General features: G+C 39.6%; 1 protein-coding gene and 1 non-coding gene across 5 annotated transcripts in view; both read left to right on the forward strand.

Annotated features, from left to right (window-relative positions):
- Positions 1-15,976, forward strand: part of LOC100871385 (uncharacterized) — a 295,923-nt gene that overhangs the window by 3,934 nt on the left and 276,013 nt on the right. The gene's annotated exons all lie outside the window — the stretch shown is intronic.
- Positions 6,492-7,041, forward strand: LOC147658249 (Nuclear RNase P). The gene has a single exon (XR_015290925.1).

Below are 15,976 nucleotides of genomic sequence, written 5' to 3' on the forward strand. Positions count from 1 at the left end.
CACGGATTAAATTCTTCGCGAGTACCGCCTAGATAAATTAAATTTTTTACATGGTTCGGTGTATTATATGCGCGTTGATAAAATATATTTATGTCGTAAAATACTTTGTTCGAAAAATATAACGCTCGTTTCCTTTTTTTCCGAAGCGAAAAGCGCATAATTATGAACTATGAGAAAAAATATTGGAACGCCAGCTCACGTTGATCCTAAAATATACGTAAAATCGTATCTTTCGAGCGAGTCGAGATGGGAGATTCACCATTCCCCGATGGATGGATGAGTTGCCGAGTGGAGGATTTCGACAATCGCGCAACGTGATTTTACACGGATCACCCGGGATCAGCTGTGAGGCGAGGTGATGAACCATTTCTTTGTGCAAAACGAGAAAAGTCGATTCCTGGAGGTGGCCGCGGGCGCAAAGGGCATCGCCTCGTGGCATAATCGCTGTATGGTAAAGAAGAGATCTGACCTGCTCTCTGTCCCAAACCTTGTTAAAACGATCCTTCCTGGGCTGGCAACAGTCACGGTTTAAATGACGTTTAAAGGGCCCCCACAAACAATGCTTCGTTCCTTTCAACGCCGAATGACCCTAACCCACTGGCCCATCCTCTTTTTCGACAGGAAAAGAAACTGGACACATGGTCGTTCTGATTTATATTCCTATTCTTTTCCTCCTTTTCTTGCCGTTTTTTTTCTCGGAACGAATTGGAGTATCGGCCGAGATACACACTCGAGCTGTATGCAACCCATTCTCTTTCGAGCTCCCCAAGTTTCAAACCCTTATCTGAACGTAGATGTGTCAAAAAGTTATTCCTGACATTCGATACATCATTACTTTACGATTGACTGATTTTACGACCTCGCTATCTCATGTCCGGATATATGGCCACAACCTATCCCCACTACTTCCCGGTACCGTGGGCTCGAGGCAAACTCGGCGTTATCTGCATTGCCGGTGATTTAACTGGTATTGAATTACCGAGACAAGAGAAACACGGTTTTTAAGAATATTTTTTTACTTCGTCGTTACAAGATTGTCCTACTCGGGATTATGGAGGTTGTTGCGGTCGAAACGATTGTCCAAACATAACTAAATGGATAATTATCCTATTCTTCTTCTTCCACTTCGCTCCAACTCCCTCGTTTTTTTTTTCTTTTTCCTTTTCACTTCAACTACGGACGAATGCTAGAGGGACAACTGGTGTCGGATAACATTTGGCCGATTCGTTTCTCTCTCGCGCATACACGATATCTCTGTGCTGTTCGCTCATCGAAATTGGTCGCGAAATAAGAGAAGAGTGATCGATATGACTTCCAAGAAAGAGGGAGAGAAAAGGGATCATAAGCGGCGATCGAAGGTGGCGTCGGGGTATAGCCGCATAAATTGCGCGATACGAAAACGATGAATTCATCTTACGCTCGAAAATTCAGCTAGCGAAGACAAATAGTTTTTGTCTTGGCGGATAAATCGTCGATATATCTTGGCCGTGGGGGCAAAGATTCCTTCAAAGATTCTTAAGTTTCACCATCCTCTGTCCAAGGCGATGTATGGCAGGACAGATTCTCACATCGGCTCGTGTACAGGAAGCGGAGGAATGGTCGGAAGGAAGGGTCGGGGAAGGGGGCATATATAGGAAGGGAAAAGGAATTTCGTTGAACCGCGCTGTTCGTGCGATCATTGATTTACGATGGTACGTCGTAAATACCGGTGATGTACGACCATTCTTCCCCTCCCCCTTCTTATCCCTTATACCTCCCCCTCCCTCCCCGCTACCATCCTCCCCCCTCCCTCCCCCTCCGTTTTCCCTCCTAAGTTTCTTCTTCGCTCTTCTTTCGCCTTCGCCACCGGCGTTCCCTTTACGGACCTCATCTTGATTTATAATATCCACAGCCCTGTTGTTTCTCTTCGCTCTCTCTCTCCCACACACACCCCCCCACACACACACACACACCTCCTAGCTGCTCCTCGAACCTTTTCTCCTGTCTCTGGTGAGCGCCACCATTGTCCCCTCGGTATCAACTGTGGCTTCAGCTTTGATGTTCGCTCTTCTCGCTCTCCGCTCTCTTATTTTTCCCTTTTTCGTCCGACCACCGATGTCCACCACAGTCTCGTGCTGCCGCTCGTGTCGAAATCCACGGGAGACGCTTGGAACTCGAATCTTTCCTCGACTTGTGGAAAGAAAGAAAGTTGAGACCGGATCCTCGGCGATTTTCGATCTTCGTACCTTGCCGACAACCTATTTTCGTGCATATTTTAAAATTTAAGATATGCACGAATTATCGCCAAGCGATTGGGAAAATTAACGTCAATGAAATATTCACTCGCGGCATTCGCGATTCGAATTTTAGCAATTATAATTTCATTCAAATGATCGACCGAGCGAGAAATATACTACTTGGAATTCCACCGCGTGTTAATATTTGTTCCCCCGTTTAGATGGATGTTTTGGCATGTTTGTTTTTAATGTAAATCTATTTAAATTAGCGCTGTTACGACACAATCTGCAAGATTCAGCATAGATACTTGGCATTGCAATTATTCGTGCTGGGACAGTTTGAATATTCATTGGAATACTTACTTTGCATAGTGTTCAAATGCCACCATGAAATTTGTAATTGCGCTTAAAGGTAAAGGATAATCCCTTGCGCGGTTTCCATTCTATGAATCCAATTAGCGTATAATATATTTATCAACTTTTCCACCAATGGTTATTCAATAACAACGTTTGTTTATTATTTATTACTTTTACAATTTCCCGACACTTTACGACAATACGGATCGAATTTAGGGGGGGTTTTAATGCGTTCATTATCGATCGGGAGTGTCGGTGCATCGGTAAATAATCTCGAAGAGCGGTTATGCAATAGTATTATAAACAAGTCATTAACCACGTGGACGTTTTCGATATCTGGTTAAGTACGTGCAAATGGAAATGTAAGCGCTTCGATTGGGCATTGTTTATTCTGCACGTTGAATAGCTCTGCACCATTAATTGCGCGTTAATTGCAATCTGATCTATTAAATTTAATATTTAAATTCGTTCGTTTTTTTGAAAAAACAAATTGATAAGAAATACCTTTCAATATAGTAATTTTAATTGATATTATACGCGAAAGCTTCTTAACGAAACGTTTCATATTTGGAATATTATTTTTTATTAATTTTCAAATAAATTTTATATCGTTTATTAATTGCTGGATTGATGAGATTGAAATTAGAACTAGATGATTAAATTCGTTACACCATTTCATTTTTATTTCTCGCGAAACGAATCGATAGAAAATAAAAAAAAGAAAAATAAAATCGACTCGTGTCTCTCATCGTAATTATATTAATAGAATAATATTAAGAGAGCGGAAATACTTGGGTATTATTTAGAAATCAAAGGAAACGAGATACGAGTGGACGATATATAAAATTCATATTTATTTAAAATGATTTTGTTATGAATTTAAATGTTCAAAAATACACAAATTTCAAAAAAAAAAGAAAATTCCATTTGTTTTCTTCTGATTTTGCTATTATTATAATTAATAAAGAAGAGAAAAGAAAAGAAAAGAAAAGAAAAGAGAAGAAAAGAGATAATTGGTAATGAACTGTCACGTTACATTAACATAACGCAACTTAATGGGTTAATAAAAACACTTACGATATGCGCCATTCACCGTTGCAGTATATTCTCACGTATCATTTAATATACCTAAAATACGTGTCGTGTTCATTCTCACATCTCCTCATATATCTTCCTCTCACTTACTATGCCAACGTTGGTTGCCGCGTTATTTTAAAATCGATGCACCGACCACGTTTCCAACTACACCGTACACCTCTCTAAAACGCATCATAGAGAACGCCACTGCGAAATTTAATCTTCTTTCCCCATTGCCGTTGAACAACTTGCCGTTTCTTTTAATAGAATCATATTCTACCGCATTCTCGCGTGTTGATGTACGGGCTGGCTATTATCGAGCGAAGAATCGCTCGCTCATTTGTAATACAAACGAGGGCCGTTACGGGTTGTAGGAAAAGTGGCTTTGTCGTTCGAATCAATGAAGATCGATCGAATGAAAAACAAAAGAGGTCAGGCGTGTGGCACACGGGATATATGGCGAGGAAAAATTAAGGTTACCGGCACGAACGATTAGACTCTCTCTCTCTCTCTCTCTCTCTCTCTCTCTCTTTGTGCGGATTCTGGGACGGTGTGTGGAAGGAAGTAGCGGGGGCGAGGGCGGTGGGTCAGCAGGGCCCCGAGATCGGGTTGAAAGGGGCGAAGAGGGATCACCGGTGAGGAGAGGAGACGAGAGGAGAGAACAGAATGAGCGATAGTTGCGCAACCACACCTCCACCGGCGTCGAGCGGCGATTACGCAAACGTGATAATTAATTGCCAGTGTTCTCTGTTTAATGACTCGTCAAGTCGTTTGCTAAACACGCCAAATCACCGGTACGTCACGAAAATCGCTATACAGGTGCATCGTTGCGTGTCGAACCTGTTAATTCCACGGCGCAGTTGCATAACCGTCGCAACGATAAGATCCTCTCTTCCCTTTTTCTTCCTCCTGATTTTCCTTTTTCCCCTAGCCATCCCCTATGCGCAAACCTCGCGATTCCGCGTATCTCGTAAATTTTCTTCTCCTATTCATAGCAGTGCAATTTTATCTTCCACGTTTAAAGTTTAAAGGTTTAAAGTATAGGAAAAATTGATATTTAAACAGGTATCGAATTGACTTCAGCTATGACTCTATTATGTCACGTGTTCATCGGATGAACGAAAGATAAATTTTTTTTTTATATGTCATTTCGTGCACACAATTGCGGTATCGTAGTTCCTTTTTTTTTTTTTTTTTTTTTTTAATATTTCATTCCCATAGTTTAACGTTATTTTAAAGTTATGTTTTGTTTGCGATGGCGAGCCATCAATTTGTATGATTTATATAATAGAAGCATTTTGTTTCGAGGAACAGAACTTATGGCACGAATGCATAGTTTAGATTTTAGCCTCGTTTCTCGTTAGCCTCGGGATGTATTAGTAATGCATCGCACGTTGGAACGATGCTTGTGAGTCATCGGGTTTGATTGATATCATAGGAGAGACTATATCGTTCCTCGTTACAACGAAAATTTATAACGCGCATTTAAATAAAGTTTTGAAAGAGTGATTTAAACTTTAGTAAATCATGCTTAGGTTTTAACAATGTTTAGACTTAATATAAAAATAGCTAAAAGAATTTTTCCATTCCGTTCCGTTTTTTCATCTTTTAAAATATAGCTTCGCGAGAAACAACAATTTTAGATAATATTTATTTGCTTTTTAGAGTTCACTTTTCGTTAAAAAAAAAAAAAAAGAATTTTTATATTCGGTTCACTTTGATCGATTCATTTGTAAATAAAAAGAAAGAAAGAATGAAAGAAAGGAAAATATCGATAAGCGGTCGATATAGAAAATTACAAAATATGTACATCGATTAGAAAGGTATTAAAATGATGAACGACCGCGGCTGTTTACTATCCTCGCGGTATAATTCTTTATACAATGATATGTTGTATAATAATGTATTGCACGCTGATGGTAGGTTAGTTGCCAAGGAATGATAATAGCGGCAACGAGGAATGAACTGGTTTTGAGGATCGTGAAAGCGAATAAGACGATATTTCACAGCCAATTCCGTTCGTGTATTTCGATGAAATTTTGTATTTAAATAAACTTAAACGATGAAATATATCGAAGAGTCGTATTATTAAATTATTCTGTTACTACTGAATATTCATTAATTCTCGCGATTAAAAATTCAATTTACATTTAGTATATTACACATATTTTTTTCTTTTTGACCTAGAATAAATTAACCCTTTCATATATATTTGCGCTACATAAATAGGCAAACACGATCGTTTATTATACTTTCATATTATATCGTCGTTTCTTCGAAATGTTTCAGTATTTTTTTTTTTTTTTTTTTAGTTTCTCTTGGGAATAAAAATATACTCGGTTCAAAAATATATTCACATATGTTCGCGAAATATATTCACACGAATATATTCAAATTACTAAGAATACAAATTTTCTAAAAACAAAAAGTTTTTAAATTTTAGATCGTATCTCTGATAAATTTAAAATAAGTTTTATCAATTTTTTTCGTTATTTCATAACAGAACGAATAGAGATACGTAAACATTATATCGCTATACGCGATCCTACAAGATGTGTCATAGGGATATCGTAATAACCTGAAATAAGAACGAGTTTCGTATAACGTCGGTAGCGTAATGGTAATCCTTACTGCTTGCGAAACCGACGGTCGCGAGTTCGAATCCCCATAGAAAATTCGAGTTAGAATTTTCTATGTCGCAAACAAACAAATTCTCCTCTATCCGGTATTTTTTCACACGCTCGAGCTCTGAAAAATCCATCCGTCGTTGTGCGGGTTTTTTCTCGAGAACTTTGCCCGATGATGATGAGCGGAAGAAAAAAAAAGAAATAATAATCGGTGGCCAGGGTCAATCTAGCAGAAGGGGCACACATGGCCAAGGGTACCTAGTTACCGCGATGCTCTGCCTCGGGAAGGTCTGAGATAAAGTCGGTCTCTCTTCGTTTTCGAAGGGAGGGACGCTCTAGAAGGGTGATCTTGTAAATAGGATGCGAGGAAACCAGAAACAGCGGTGAACCAGCCTTCTGTCGCCGTGGACGCCAAATTTCTCTTCATTTCCCTTCTCTCTCTCTCTCTTCCCTTCCCTTTCTCTCCTCGTGCTCTCCTCTCCCTAATGTTTGCCTCATTTTCACGTTTCCTCTCCAACTGGTCGTGTCCTCTCTTAACCTTCTCTCCCTGCCTCCCTTTAACCTCTCATTCCTTGCGAGATAAGGGTGTGGAGGAAAGCTTGGCAGAGGTCGGCTGGTCATACCGATGGAAATTCTCGCGACTCGCAATTTCAGTACAATCTGCAAGCCATCCCTCGGTGTGTACGTTAGTATCCTTGTATATTCGTGGAGGGACGTCTCGAAAGTGTGGGGTGGAACTCAATTCAGACTAATCTGACTCTGGCCCGTTTATTAAAACCTGAGGGCTGTTTTTTTTACTCGTCGACGCTCGTCGACCCCCTTTTTCCTTCCTTCACCCAGCTGAAATTCCCCGTTTGTTATTAAACTGGAGTATTCTCGGTCGCGCATTTTTTAATTTCGTCTAACGTTTAACCCTGATTAATGATTATTTTGGCTCGCAATTTTATTATTATTATTATTCCTTAATTTCTAATACTTCTAAAATTTCTAATTTTAAACGATCGATCAAATTTTGTATATATCATTCACACAGAAAGAATTTTAATTATAATAATTCGGATTATAATTCAGATTGGTCGTTCGAGTTCGCCGAGATTTATTTTCGCTAAATCAAATATTAACCGCAAGAATACCGCCGTCTCGGTCTTATTTCCGTCAAGGTTGTGAATTACTTTCGACGCATTTTGTATTGAGTAATAGGCTAATTATAGTTTTCACTTGTTCAGAAACCTCGGTTGGCATCGATCGTCGGAATGGTACGTCTCACGAGACGTAATCGAGTTTACCAAACTCGCGTTTAAAGTTGTTCGCCTCGTTGATCAGAATTTTCATCGCGACCGATCGATCCACACGATCCATCGCCGTGTTCTTTTCTCCACACGATAAAATCGTAAAATTGCAGGCGAAGATAAACGATGATCGGATATTCCTATTTCGCTCTTCGTGTCAATTTGTTATCGTCTTTGGCGCACATTTGCGTTCGCGTACGCGCGTTTCTTGTACACGCTCCCCGTCACCTTTTCTCTTTTTTCTTGCCCTCTCTTTCTTCTCTTTTCTCTCTTCTTCTTCTTCTTCTTCTTCCTCTTCTTCTTCCTCTTCTTCTTCCCCCTTAGCTTCCTGCCATCGAAGATCTACGCGCAAGAATACATACGCGGCTTGTAATTTATAGCTGTGCTGATTGTACGCACTACGGCGCCGCGTGGCGTGTTTCTGACTCGATAACATCGAGAATACGCACCTGGTTGTATGAGTGATGTGTGTATCGTATATTCGTCGCTCCGCTCTGATTAAACAAAGATACTTTTAAACAACATTGTTGCGATAAGCCTTTGTTAAACACTTGAAAATGCTTCGTTTGTTCCCGATTACTTGAAAATAATTTTCACGCGTGTCGCTTTTCGATTGCGTTCGGGCGAATAAACCTTGGAAGATTGGATTTTTATTGGTCGGAAAAATATCTTTTTACATGTGAAGTGGGACAAGTGCAAACAAATTTATATCGCTAGTTCTGGGAGAACTCGTTTTCGAAATGTCAAAGTTCGATATAAATCATCGCGTGAAAATCAGTTTTACCACGGGTTAAAATATATTTATTTTCGTACAAATTTTCTAACCGTGTGTAATTCTTTTATCTTTTCTTTTCTTTCTTTTTTTTTTTTTTCTAATTATCTCGTAATTGATACCGCATGTTAGACAAACATTACGAAATTCGAAGGAAACGTTTCGTGTCCGCTCGCTTCGTCGATCGAAAAGTTTTTTCCGATTTTAGTCCAACGCGGTATACGTTGATTTGATCTTGAATCGTTATCATCGATCCAGAGCAATTACTGGCGTCATGTGAGCATTATTATTGCACGCTGGGAACTAAATTAAACACGTAGGAGCACAGGTAATTTGCGCTGATAACGAACTACCCACACAAACATTGTCTGCATGAAATCGACCAATATTCCAATGGAATACACGATCGCGATTGTTTCTTAATTCCATTAAGGCTATCACGATTGCAAGAATTTCGCCTTATAATTAATATGCGCCCACTGTGTTCCACTCTATAATAAACGAACACATTGAAAATCGAAATATACAGGCGGATAGACGAATGACTAATCGATAAAAGATAAGCTTGTATAAATTATTTCGCGCGACACAGTGGCAATATTGCGTATTTATGGCCCTCGTTCGATCGTAGTTTGATCGGTAAAAATTATCGTAATGAAATGCCGTTTCTTCGAAGAATTGTTAATATTACCATCTGTATCGTTTACCACCAGTTAAATCTTTATCTCGATTGCAATCAAGCATGTATGTATCGAAGAAGGGGGATTCTCTGAGTATAAAATATTAAGCAAAATTATTTCGAAGGTTGATTAAGCGTGGGAAGAATTGACATTGTAAATATCGATCGATCTCGACACGGATTGCTTTCAAATGCAGGGATTATTTTGACCTAATCCCTTTCAGAAATTAATATTCTCCGGCCACGAATAACCCGTATTACCGATTATCATCGTTCCTACGAAACCACTTGCTCTGCCGGATATACGTGCACGGGATTAATTTTAAACGGCAGACAACGCGAGATCTTTGATACACGAACTATTTATAGAGGCATCACCCATCCTCGTAAAACTTCTATGAGCCCCGTTTAACCCAAGTCCAGATAATGTCGCTTTTAATTTTAAAACGGTTTTCACCGCGACGATAAAATTCTTGCACGCTGCACCACCGTTTCAGTAGTCATAGAGAGTGAATTTTTTATGCGTAATACCGCGTTCACAATTTTCATTTTGCAATAATTATTGTCGAACGTAACAAACGCACGGCATAGCGCGTGTCACCGCATCAACGAGACATAATCAATCCCGTTGCTCGTATCATTCATAAAACGACGGACAGGGAACGGTTCGATAAACGGTTATTGGAATCGGTTTTCCACGATAAACCCACTAATTTTCGAACCCACTGGATGTAGGAAGTTGAAGATATAATAATTCATCGCGATCGGATAATTCATTGCATTTCTAGTTGAATCGAGTTTACGCCCACGTGGAATTGTCTTTTTAACCGCAGATTTCTAAACCGCGCAAACACACGTGTACATACATATATATATATATCTTACTGGTGAATGATATATAAAATACATGGATTTTTTGTGTTCACTTTCTTTTTTCTCTCCCTCTCTTTCTTCTTAAGAAAGAAAAAAACTTTCTTTATTAAGAAATTTATACATCGAACATTTCGTTTTCTAGTTATAAATTAACACAAACCAAGAGCTCTTGGTTAATTAATGAGATTTATGGAAAGACGGACAAGGAGCGACTTATCGGGAGATATAAGGTACGATGAATTTCCGCTCGCTTTCTACATGCACGATTAACGTGGCCCGCGATACCGATGACAATCTTTTTAATTTGTTTTCTCGGAAACGGAGCGCCTTACGTCATCGTAGCGTGGAAAGCGGCGTTAGCCGGAACACGGAATAAACCGTTCAATTACCAACGTTATAGACGTAAAATATTGACGCGAATTTCCCTTTCATTTTATTAAATTGGATGGTTGTGGATTTTATAAACGCTATCTTGTTAGATTGTCTCTTTTATTTTTATTTCCCCCCCATTTCGTTTCAATCTCGCTCCAATTTCATTTATTTAAGCGGACAAGCTATGAAAGCGTAATTTGAATTTTTAACGCTTGAAGATAAGAAGGAGGGAAGGAGCGCGTGGAGCGGAATTTTAAACGAGAATTTTAAATCCGGTGAAAAGAAAAGGGAAAAAAAAAAAAAAAAAAAAATTGAAAAGGCAAGCATTGACGGAAGCATTGGTTAAAACTTAAGAAACCAGTTGGAAGGTTTCGTCCTTAAGGTAAACTTATTGTAAGTCATTCTTGTACTACATTTCACGGTTCTTTTGAAGTGCTAACGTAGTTATTGGTCGTCCTTCAAACAATAATATATCGTGTTTCCGTTTACGAGAGAAAACGTAATAAACACAAGAAGTGTTTAGGTAATGGATTCAAAGGATTAACCTTTGCCTGTTTCTGGTTTCACGTTTACTACCTGTAAAAGTGTTTGCACTGACCTAACTCAAACAGAGCTTCGGCTTCCTTTGCACGTTTATTTTCTTTATGTTGGATTTTCCAACGAGTTGATTTAAACTCGCTCCTTCGCAATTCTTTTAATACATTTTTCTTCTTAATCTTTTATCCTTTTCGTGCAACGATTCAACAATCTTCGTATATCATTCGATTGTTTAAATTATCGATTTAAATAGATTTTCTAAAAATTAAAAAAAAAATATATATATATATATACATTTATTTATTTCTCTGAAATAAAATATTGATTAAATCGTTTGCTTCAGGCAGTAAACAAAATATTATTTGATAGAATTTTTTTATTTTTTTTTATAATCATAGAATAAATTTTATCATATCATTTTGTAACAATACATTAATATTCATTCGATATGTCGATTTCTCAATAATTTATTATTATCAATATTTTGATGTTATTTTTAATAATTGAAAAATATTCCTCGATAAATCATTACACGATTATTCAAGTGAAAGTTTTACTTGTGCAACTGGTTCATAATTTGACAGATTTATTTATTACTTTTAAAAAAGTAAGGCTTGGGTTATTTAATAACCGGAAATGACTACGTTAAACTTGCGACAGCTTCTTTGCCTCCCTCGCCGAAAACTTCTCACTCAAACTTCTTTTTCTTTTTATCTGTTTGAAGATCGTGAAATTTTCAAATGGTAAACTTTTTCGTCGAATAGCTTCGAGATAATTACGAATACAAATCACGATGAAATAATATTTAAATACGAGTATCAATACAGATTTAGATATTTAAATAAGAAAAAAACGTTTATAAAAACAGAATATAAAATAATGAAACGTGGGAACAAAGTTTTTCGCAATTTTCTCAAAAGCAAAGAATAAATGGGAAGAATAAAAGGAACGTTTTATCGAGAAAAGAAACTTTTAATTTCTCAGTCCATTTAAGAAACACAATTTAATTTTATTCTTCTCAATGTCAAGTTTGTATTTTTATTGGACGTAAAAAAAGATGGCAAAATAAAAAGGAAAAAGAAAAAAATACTTGGTTACGTTGATTCTTCTTTTTCAATCGTTTCACCAGTATTCTTCAGAATTATGGAACAAACGAACGGGGGGGTATCGTTTCGAAATTTGATCCTAAATAATAATCCATCGTATAGCAGTTCGTTTAGCAGTACGAAACAAGTTTGTAACCGAAATCTGCAACCGGATGATTAAATTTATGTCGAGTACAAAGGGAAAGTGTTAGTTGTAATATACGTTACGCTTCCAGACTTGATTTATATTACGCGTGCAGTTGCAATATGGCCACGATCCGTTCACAACACGTTCAAATTCTATTTAACTCGGTGATAGGAGACGTGATGGGAGTGTAAACTCACCGTTTACATTTAAATCGTATAGCTGTGTATCACAAGGCTATTACGGAAAGTGGAAAATATTTCCTCGATAAAACCATTGCGTTAAGTAAACATCGTATCGAGAATATAGATTTGTTTCTACGGATATCATTCGATCGAACAACTATTAATTATCATAATCTTTCCAACGAGTTTCCTCGAAGAAGACGTGGAACAAGAAGCTTAGCGAATTCCACTTTCACGTTGCACCGTGAGAGAACGTTAACCTTCTGTTCTGCGATTTGAGCGATCTGTGCGAGCAGGACAAATTAACAATTAAAGCTCGATTCGAGAAATTCGAATTGAGTGCATTCCAAATATTTAACATCTCCTATCTTTTTTAGTAAAATTGAGATTAGAATAGAATCGGCGAATAGCATCGCGGTACTAAAATTAGTAACGCGGATTCCTCGAAAGCGATTTAATCGTTTATCGAGCGAGGCGATATTTGAACGCAGCGCGATAATTAATCGACAAAAGGGGAGATAATAATAATAATAATATCGGTTGGGAAAAAGAAGATCGAAAACGCCGCGCGCCGAAAATCGAAGGAAAAAAGGGGGCAATCGTCTCGAAAGTAATTGGCGCGTCGACGTTGCGATTTTTCGATTCGAGCGAGGAAAACTGGCTGCTGCTGTCGCTATGCGCGAAAGGAGCGAATCGAGGCGAGCATTAGGGGATGGGATCGAACAAGCTGTACCGAAAGAGCGGAAGAGGAAGGCGAAGGAGAAAAAATATAGCGTGGTGTAAAGCCGGATTAATCCATGCAGGTCCCGGCGTTGCTCATTGATTGCACGAAATCGGGGTTTCCTGCTCTCCCATTGTCACGTACAGGCACGCTCGCGTGTTGTTTTCTGCCTACGGATAAATTGGCAAGTGTGCGCCCCCGTAATCAATAGGCAGATCGGCTTTGCCGGGTGGGCGAGGGTAGGTGCAAGGTCGGCTGGTTTGTATCTCACGTGCACACGTGTGTACACCTACGCGCAGCTACGTACGTACACCTGTGCAAGCGTCGATACGGCTAGCCGAGCTAGACGAGCCGCGGCTCTCCTCTCCTCTCCTCTCAGCGCGGAGGGGCCGGCAAACAACGAATCGCGCGATTTCACCGCTTCACGGTCCGCGACCGCTAAAATGCCTCGAAACAGTGGTTTCGAACCTGGTGCCTTTGCAGAGACCGTGTCTGGGGGGAGTGCGACTCTGTTCTCTCTCTCTCTCTCTCTCTCTCTCGATTCTCTCTTTCGCGCAAGGGGTACCGTGAGTGACGAAACGTTTAATCGCGGTTTCTCTCGATTCCCCTCGATTCTCGGCTCGATTTTTCGACGGATAGGAGATCGCGAGAGTAACAGGAACTCATAAATTAAAAAGAAGAAGGAGGCACTCCGTTACCTGTACGTAAGTCTTTTGATCCACGCTCTAAAACGATTCTACGCGATAAAACGACGGTATACCGGCTTTCGGCCATTAATTTCCCATCAACATCTACGAAACGTAACGGAAAGAAGAAAAATGGCGTGCAAATTTTGACGCGTCGACGAGAACCGATCATATTAAAGCGAGACCCGCTTGTTGCGTCTGTAAATAAAACGCGTTCACCATGAAATCTCGATCCCGCAATTAAATCGCGCGATCCTCCCCTCTTCCCCCGTCCCGTGGCCCGTGATCTTGAGTCACGATGATCGCGTGGAACGCAACGGTGGCACGCGATGCGATCGCGCCTCTTTGCATTCGAGTTTCGTGTGAGCACACGTGAATCGGACGGGTCACGCATGCACGTTTTTTTACGCGTGTATACGCGAGCAGGAGCACGCATACGGCCGCCACATGATGGCCGCGCAACGCAAGTGTCGCGCACACACACACGGTTCGGCCACGATGCGCAAACATGTGTACGCGCATGTTGACGCATGCTGTGGGGCACGTGTGTATGCGTGCATTTGCGTCACGTGTACCCGTCACGTTTTCGGCCTAGCCGGTTATTGCCGGCCGGAAAACTGGCTAGGAACGATGGATCGGGAAAACTTTACAAAGAGCAGGTAGATGGATAGGTAGGTGTGCACGCGGTCGATGGGATGGAGACAGGAGCGCGAATGTGTGCATTTCGGCGCCGCGGACATTGATCATCCGCTCTTTTTCGTCTGGTTCTGCTGCAACATTGCGCACATGTTCGTTCCAGATTTTCGGGGATCGTGTGTAATCAACGGACCGATGCATCTGAACAGAGACCTCTCTCTCTCTCTCTCTCTCTCTTCCTCTTTTTTTTCACGTTTTTTTCCCCACCTCTCTCTCTCTCTCTCTCTCTCTCTCTCCCTCCCCTCTCCTTTTTTTTACGGGAGAGATCGTGGTCGTGTTTACTGGTGTGGAGGAATACGTGATACGTGGAGGAAGGGCTTTGAATTTTTATCTGGGGAAATTGTATTCCATTTGTCGTTGCGCTTTGTCGCTGCTTTCGGAAATGCTTGCTACACGCTTGAAAAAATTTAACTTTGAGTAACGGTGCACTTATTACGTTTCCAAGAGTCGTCGCGCGTGTCGGTGTGCGTCTGCGAGTCTTGTTTCGCGGAATTTGAATTTTTTTTGGCAATTGGCACGTGGCACGATATATATGTATATTATCCATAGAGAAATATCTTTTGTCAAAGTCAGATAGATCGGCAGATCTCTCTCCTTTGTCGCTCTCGTTTTTCAGATTTAATTAATTGAACGTAATCGATCGAGTTCAAGTTAATAATCTCGAATCGGTATCTTTTCCTGTATTGAGCCACGTTCTTTTTTTTTTTTTTTTTTTATCATTTTTAAGATTATTATTATTATCTTTCAAACGTTTGAAAAGTTTAATCTAGTCTCTCGGAATAGTGTCTGGAAATGATGACTTTGATAACGATTATTCTTTTCCTTCAGAAAATTGTTTTACGAGCAACGTAGCACGAGATAACGCGAGTTTCATAGAGATAAGTCTTGCTCTAAGAAAAGAAAGAAAGATTGTAAAATTTATCAAATCGATATTACACTTGTTACGTTTCATTCTGTCGATAGCGATAAAAGTAAAATAAAAAAAAAAGAAAAAAATTGCTCCTCTCTAACCATTTAATGTCTCAATCATAGCACTCGGCATAGTTATATTTGCCTCGGCCATTCGGGAATCGTACACCTAAAGTTTTTCCCAAACTTTCTATCATCGATGTGCATTATCGTATTTTATATACGATCATCGTACGATGCTCGTCGTATTTTCGTCGTTTCGGCTCTTTCCAATTTTTTTTTATTCCTTTTTTTTTTTTTTTTTTTTTTATTTTAACCCATTAAATTGCGAATAACTCCTCGAAACGATGAAACGCGAATACACAGTCACAAAGAGAATACCGGTTCGAAACGGTACAGATTCTAACAACAAATTTTCGTGATACACTACCCGATCGCCTTATATTTCGACGAGGGGGATGTTTTCATAGGCGACGCCGGTAATGCAAGCATTCCTAAAAGTAAATGTCGGCGGTGCCGCATAAAGATCGTACAAACGGATGACCGCGGAATGAAAAATATTTTCGCCACTCGTGCCAAGTCTTCAATAATCCCACACCCGTGTAAATTTCTCCCGCTTATCGTTCCTCGTCGTTTCGCGAAATTTATCTTCTCGCGATTATGACCACGGCCGATTCTCGTATTCCGTGTACACAGTGTTTCCTGCTATGGCCCGAGCTGATGCAAAAATTCGCAAAATTATACAATGTA

Source organism: Apis florea, unplaced genomic scaffold (assembly GCF_048593485.1).
Source record: "Apis florea isolate Af1SG1 unplaced genomic scaffold, ASM4859348v1 contig_2293_pilon, whole genome shotgun sequence".
NCBI lineage: Eukaryota > Metazoa > Arthropoda > Insecta > Hymenoptera > Apidae > Apis > Apis florea.